The 7,740-nt window shown below is 44.9% G+C and overlaps 1 protein-coding gene across 3 annotated transcripts in view; it reads left to right on the forward strand.

The window, feature by feature from the left end:
* ACACB (acetyl-CoA carboxylase beta) overlaps nt 1-7,740 on the forward strand; it is a 118,243-nt gene that overhangs the window by 30,303 nt on the left and 80,200 nt on the right. The window lies entirely within an intron of this gene.

Raw genomic sequence — 7,740 nt, forward strand, 5'->3', positions numbered from 1 at the left:
TTTATTGTTACGCTTTTCAGCAGGCAAGGATTCTTAAGGAACCTGCGAGAGACTGAGGATGGAGCTAGGGTTTATATGGAAAAGGGCATGGGAAAGGAATGCCAGGGACACTGATGAGGTAATCTAAAGATGCAGATATCTTTGGGAGCTATGGATGAGAAAGTCCAGGGAGTATACCAGACAGGGAGGGGGATGACAGAGGTATGGATCTTGGGAGTCTGGCAGGAGGAAGAGTCCTTGGGCCAGCCAAGGACAAAAGTCCTTGGGCTGGGCAAGGCACCCCTCTCCCTCTGTCTTGATGAGAGAATGCGCTGCAACAAGGGAAAGCTTTCTCACAAGACAGGACCTTACCAAGGAATTGAGAGGCTTCCAGAGACATGATCTGAGGGCTGGGGCCTGAGCGGCCCAGCACTCTCTCACCCAGCTTTGTGTAGCTGCACCAGGGAGAGAGATAAGGGTCATGCAGGGGCCCATGCATGAATAACTGCTAGGCATAGTGTCCTTGGGCTGGGGAGTGGTTGTCAGAGACAGTGTTTCTGAGGCTAGGGAGAAATTGGGGTCCAAGTACAAGCACAAGCACCCAAGCACCTCATCATTCCCCCCTTAAACAGATGGGACCCAAAATCTTTTGGGGTGAGGGACAAAGGTCTCAGCTTCTGAAACTGCTTCCTGCTGGGATTGGGCGTAGAGCTGTCCCGGCCTTGCGGGGTCCCTCCATTCAAGGGGTTGGTGCTTTAGTCAGTGTCCGGAACTTGGCCAATGCCAGGACCAGGGGGTGATGGGTTGTGGTCTCAGACAGAGGTTGGTACACAGCCTGAGCTGTCATCTGGAAGTGGAGGGCACTGAGCCTAGAAGATACAAATCTGACAAGAAGATTAAGCAGACAAGGGCCAAAAAGAAGTAAAAGGAATATAATCAGGAGTGAGACAAAAACAGTAGTTAACAAAGAGAGAAGCCAGGATCCCCAAGAAGAGGATGACTCTGGTGTACTAAGGTTTTCATGGATGTCTCACATCCAGGTGATTTTCTCTAGTATATTTTCAGTACAAAGCTCCACCTGTTGAGAGTTGTTAACATACATACAGCAGGAGGTGTTGGTCAGGGCACAGACACCTCCACTAAGCAAGTAGATAATCCAAAACTATCTGATTATCCAGGACCACATTTGCTAGGGAATCCAGAGGTTGTTGAATGTCCCGGGGACTATAAGCTGTGTCATTTGGCAATTGGTGAATGGTCCCTGTTAGGTCTGAAAGAATGAACTCATGTTGTAAATGTGCATACCAAGGCATGAGATACTCTCTTCCCTTTTTAAGGTACCAGAGAACATTGTCCCAGAATCCACGCTTCACTCTTGTTAGGGTGGAGGTGCTGGGTTTAGTAATTTTGAAAATGGTCAGAGGTGATACCAAAAATCCAAGGGAGCACACACCAAAATCCTTATAAGGTGTTAAACATTGGGTGGCTATAACAACAGTAGTCCTGGGGTCCTGCCAAGTAGTGGCATTTTGCTTTACTTCTTCCCCAGAATCCTCACCACCTGACCCACCATCCCACAAAGGAAGGAATATCCCTTAGGGGCACAGATGGGGCCTGTTTGTAAAAGGTGCTGAGCATGGATGCCCCATGGATCAGTATGATTACATGCTAATATTCCCGGTAAGAGAGAAACTCTCAAAAGATCAACAAAAGTGTTATAGCTGGAAGGAGAGCAGTACATTGTGTGTCAACTGGGAAGAGAAAGTTAAATAGGGAGAGCCTACCAGGAGAGTGGCAGGAGGAATTCGGTCATAGGTGCAAGTAGGGAGTGTTCTTTCAGAACAGGTGGTACAGCTGGCAGAGGTAAAGTTGTAGGGACACTCATCACTGTAGGCATCCTTACAGGTGGTTCAAGTCAAGAGACCAGCAGAGACATTTACAGTCCCTCCCCGGCTAAGTGTCTTTGCCTGTACGGTGGCCGTAGAGCTTGTCTCCCAAGCGAGGGAATAATTCCCTGTTGAGAATCAGGGTGTTGAGATAGAAAAATTTTCCCATAAAGGAGTGGCCAGTACAAAAGTGGTGGCAAAGATATCTGAGGTGGTTACATTAGGGAGGGGGGCTCTTGCAGAAACTGCCTTAAACAAGAGAGGTTCCTAACTTTAACCTCGCAACTGAATAGATACACAATCTTGTTCCACAAACTTGTTTATCCTTCTCTAATTATACTTCAGAAATTGAATCTTTTATGTATGATAAATTCAAACACTGATTTTGCTCTTACTTAGGCCATTGGATGACTGCAAATTCAGATCAAAACAACAAGATCTGACATGCTTACATTGTGCTCATGTCTTTTACTGACCACTTGCTCTGATCTGAGAAACCTGCTTATAAAAGGAAAAGGCAGAGACATGTGACGTGCCAAATATGATGAGATAAAACATCCTTAGCTCTGTTTCAATTCAGATAACAGTTCTCCAACCATGCAGTATCCATTCCACATCATAGCCAGACTCAGGAATAGTTAGGTGGGAAACATTCCTTCTCAAGGGAACACAATGGGGAAACTGAGCCAGGAAGATCGCATCCTAGATTGAGGCTAAGATTGTCCTCACGGCTTTTCCCAGATGCAGACCTCCACCTATTAACAGTACACGATCACATTCCCTCTGAGTAGCTTGTGGAATTTCTCTCAGCTAATGATTTAATGCAGACTACTATACCCAAATTCAAACTCAAAACAAAATTAGTTATAATCCTAAGAGCCTTTTACCTCAAACAGCAAGTTTCACTAATCATAGCTTAAAGCCAGATACAGTTAATTTACTCTCATGGTGTTGCAATGAGCAATAAAGATTTACCAGGACTCACATACATAAGAGATTTCACTTAACATCTTTCCTTCTCAAATTTAAACTTGTCCTGGTGTAAAAGCCAGTCATTAGAAATCATTTCTATATACTTGCAAACTCTCAGCAAGCTAAGTTCATTGCTTAGAACTCCAAACAGGGCAGATGACCTTGTACACACAGATGGTTTCCAGGGGCCTTGGCAAGTTTACAAAATATGGAGAATTACCATGTACCTCAGGGAGGGGCTGATCTTGGTGCCCCTGCCTGCTGACCCTCATATCCTAAGGAGGACAGTTTTTATTGGGCAGAACCAAACTGGATAAGGCTTTTACCCAATCCCCTCTTTTCATACACGGTAATCAATTAACAATTCTAGGTTTTAACATTAAAACAGTAACTTCAAATAACTTAGTTAACAATCTTATTTGCTTTCATAAGTGATAGTGTTTTAGCTATAACCCCTTCTTTAATTACAGGTAAAGGTGGAAATACCTGATTTTCTAAATGGCAGTTATAAAACATTATAAGACAGGGTTAGCAGGGCTAACAAAATAATATAACTGGTTTTACACAGTTTTTCCACTGTCCTTTAGTTTCTTTAAGTTCACACTTTAATAATATCCAAATTATGAAAAGCTGCTTGACATAACAATATAAGAGTTTACCAACTTGAAACAATACTTGGTATTTAAAACTTCAAACAAACACATTACCAGTCAGGTGACTCCAATTCTGTTGAATGCATTTCCAAATTTCCTTACATTGAAAATCGGGCATCTCTTCACCATTGGCATTGTATACTGGTCACATCTAATTAAGGAACTAATAATAATAGTAGTTAACATTTATAGTGTCTGCCCTCTGCCAGGCATTGTGTTAGACATCTTCCAATCGTGTGAGATAAACTAAGGTAACTTGCTAAATGTCATCCAGTTAACAAATTTCAGATCCATACATTTTCCCAATTTACCTTAGTGCCAAACAGTATAATAAATTCTGACTTAAGCATTAAATTAAGAGCATCACATTTCATTTAAAATATTACCAGAATGAATTAAATTACCTTTTGGTTGTGTTCTGGTACACAAAACTTTTCTCTTTTATGTGAGGCAGAAAAGATTAAGTGCTACCTCTCTTTTTGATCTGAAGGGAAAAGATTCCCCTTTTCTTTCTTGTCTTTCCCTCCACATTCAAAACTTGGCCACAGTTAGAATATAAAGAGAGAGAATTTTTTCCCCCAACAATTTTCCAAAAGCTTCCAAACCTTTTACTCTCAAATGCTCTGTTCACACTGTTCATGAAAATTGCTTATGCGTTTCTTTTTACCCATACTTCTTTCATTCCTACATGCTTAAACTTTTTTGCCTTTCCTTCTGATGGACTTTGATTAAAGTCCCTTTAAAACTGCACATATCTTATTTCTAATTCTGACCTGACACTTCGAGGATGCTTCTCCACTTGTCTTTTACCGATCATATAACTTAAATAATAAAGTATTTTTCTCTTTTTCTCTCCCATCCATCCACTCCTCTGAGACTGCTGTAATCAGGGAGGGAGCGGGGAAAGAAAGAAAGCGGCTTTCTAGAGTCCAGCTGCAGCCTTGGGATGCTACTCTTGGTACCTGGCTGCAAAGGGTGTCAGATTACACGTGGACATTCACCCACACCACACAGACAAACACAGAACAGATACATGGTAATGACAGGGAGAATCCAAAAGCTCAGAGAGACTTGTCAGAAATCCCCTGCACAAATCAGACAAATTTTTTTCATGGTTCTCCAGATCATGTGGAGACCAGGCAAAATTTTCCTTAAGGTCTTGGAGACTGAGCTTTCTCCAGTTGTGTAAAAGATAACCTAGGGGTGAATCTCGAGGTGTAGAGGGAGAGCCCATCTTCTTTGCCTTTAAGCCTAAAAAAAAAAAAACCAAAGAAGGACTTGCTCCTGTAGTCTACTCGCCTCTATCAGCATCCTGGTGAGGGAGAAAAAACCCACAGAAGTTCCCAACAAGGTATCCCTTGTCAAGAGGGAAATCTGCTAGAGCCTGTTGCAGGCTTGACTGAAAGCCCCAGCAAGCCTTCCCAGGTGCTTGAGGGGCGACCCAACTACAGGGCGGGAGGAAGGGGAGGCTTACCTTGACTTGGAGAAGGCCTGAGACTTCAGACAAGCCCCACGTTGGGCACCATAAATGTTGCAGTCTGAGAGGTTGAGACCCCTCAAAGGCTGGTGGACAGGACAGGGTCGTCTGGAGCGAATTCACAGACTCAAGCATTCTTTAAGTCAAGGTGGCAAAGATTTATTGTTATGCTTTTCAGTGGGCAAGGATTCTTAAGGAACCTGTGAGAGACTGAGGATGGAGCTAGGGTTTATATGGAAAAGGGCATGGGAAAGGAATGCCAGGGACACTGATGAGGTAATCTAAAGATACAGATATCCTTGGGAGCTATGGATGAGAAAGTCCAGGGAGTATACCAGACAGGGAGGGGGATGACAGAGGTATGGATCTTGGGAGTCTGGCAGGAGGAAGAGTCCTTGGGCCAGCCAAGGACAAAAGTCCTTGGGCTGGGCAAGGCACCCCTCTCCCTCTGTCTTGATGAGAGAATGTGCTGCAACAAGGGAAAGCTTTCTCACAAGATAGGAGCTTACCAAGGAATTGAGAGGCTTCCAGAGACATGATCTGAAGGCTGGGGCCTGAGCAGCCCAGCACTCTCTCACCCAGCTTTGTGTAGCTGCACCAGGGAGAGAGATAAGGGTCATGCAGGGGCCCATGCATGAATAACTGCTAGGCATAGTGTCCTTGGGCTGGGGAGTGGTTGTCAGAGACAGTGTTTCTGAGGCTAGGGAGAAATTGGGGTCCAAGTACAAGCACAAGCACCCAAGCACCCCGTCAGAACTGGCTTGAACCTAACTCCAGACCCCAAGTCCAGTGCACCTGCAGCTCTCATTACTGATCCTGAAAGGATCTCAGAAAACAGGGCTCTGACACTTGAGGAAGATGGGACGGCCATGGCAGAGAGAACTCAACATGCCTTCAGCTATCACCTGTGAGGACAGAGAGACCCTCAGGGCCAAAAGAAAGCAGCCACCCTATTTATTTTCAATTATAAACCCATCTGAATGTTCTGCTCTCTTTCCTTCCTTCCTTCCTTCCTTCCTTCCTTCCTTCCTTCCTTCCTTCCTCCCTTCCTCCCTTCCTCCCTCTCTCCCATAGTCACACAGCTAGTAAATGTCTGAGGACAGAGTTGAACTCGGGTCCTCCTGACTGTAGGGCTGGTGCTCTAGCCAATGCACCACCTACCTGCTCCAAGATTCTTTCTTGAGATCTGACAAATGCTAAGACGTCAGAGCTCTGTTCTCATCTCGGCCACGTCAAATTTACCAATTCCAACTTTCTCCCATCCCTTCTCTATTCTTAAGATGACAGTGGTTGGGGAGTCTTCCCAATGGCTCTAGCATTCACTGGAGCTGAAGTGAGTAGGTGACTTCATCTGGATGGGCCTCAGTTTCCTCATCTTTAAAATAGGCACAGTATCCTTGCACCCTCTCCCTATTTTATAGGGTTGCTATAGGGAAAGTGCTTTGTAAACCTAAGGAACCATAGAAATGTTGTTATGCTGAGGATTTTAAAAACTCTAAACGTGTTTTTCATGGGAAGTTTTATTTTAAATTGCTATGATTATGAGAGGCAGCAGGATGTTGTTAGAACAAATGTTGGATTTGGAGTCCCAGGACCCGGATTCAAATCCTTGTTTTGTAACTAATTAGCTGTGGGACTTCTCCCTTCTGGACTGGCCTCAGTTGGACCAGATGTCCTTTGGGGTCCCTTCTAATGATATACTGTGATCAGAAGATTCCCTCCTCCCCTGTTTTAGACTTGCTGTGATTTTTAGTCCATTTGGGTTGCTTTTCACACACTTTTTTTTTCTTTTTAGCTAGGCAGTAGGGTTAAATGACTTGCCCAGGGTCACACAGCTGGTAAGTGTCAAGTGTCTGAATCCGGATTTGAACTCAGATCCTCCTGACTTCAGGGCCAGGGCTCTATCCGCTGCGCCACCTAGCTGCCCCATGGTTGGTTTTCAGTAGAGACGTGGTTTACTAGTCATTATTGAGCAATACTGAGTATGTATGTTTAGGAGAAAAAAAAAGATATTATTTTAACAACACAGAAAGCTCTGGAAACTCTCTTTTTTTGTTCCACCCCAAGAAAAATCTTGGTGATAACTAGCACTTATTTGGAATTGAGACCAATCTCCTAGGCTGTAAATCCTGGTCCTGGGAGAGATCCCAGAAGACATCCAGGCCTCATGGAGGATGTGGAAGGGTGGAGGGCACCTCGGAAGAAAAGAGGGGCTGGCTTGGGGGCCCGGCTCTGCTGTGCACCATCTCTTTGACCCTGGGCCAGTCAGTGTCCTCCTCTCTCCTGAGAGGCCTCTGTACTGGATAATTCTGACGTTCGTCCAAAGCCATTCTTGGACAGGGCAGGACCTTGAGTTACCCACAGGTGAACAGTGGGCTAATGGTACAGCCAGGAACTCCTGTGAGCTTCAAACCCCGGGTTCCTGACTCCCAGCTAGTGCCCTTCCTGCTGTTCTGTTGGACTCTGTGGTTGGAAAAGGGCGGTTTTCTGTTCCTGTTGTTTTAAGGGAGAGTTACGAGACGTCTGCCTCTTGGGGCTTTGTGACCCTACCTGAGACAGCATGAATTCGCTCTTCATTTAACCAACCCCTTTAACTGGAAACCCTTCCCTCCCCTGGTGAGGGCTCTTCTCCATGACCTCAGCCTCCGCACCAAAAGGAGCTGGGAGTCCTTGTAGCTTAAGTATATGAACCCCAAAACCCAATGTCGTGTCAGTACCCTGTGGGAGGGGAGAGAGAGACAGAGAGAGAGACAGAGAAAGAGAGAGAAAGAGG

This window comes from Vombatus ursinus, unplaced genomic scaffold (assembly GCF_900497805.2).
Source record: "Vombatus ursinus unplaced genomic scaffold, bare-nosed wombat genome assembly UNPS02001287.1, whole genome shotgun sequence".
NCBI classification, from domain to species: domain Eukaryota; kingdom Metazoa; phylum Chordata; class Mammalia; order Diprotodontia; family Vombatidae; genus Vombatus; species Vombatus ursinus.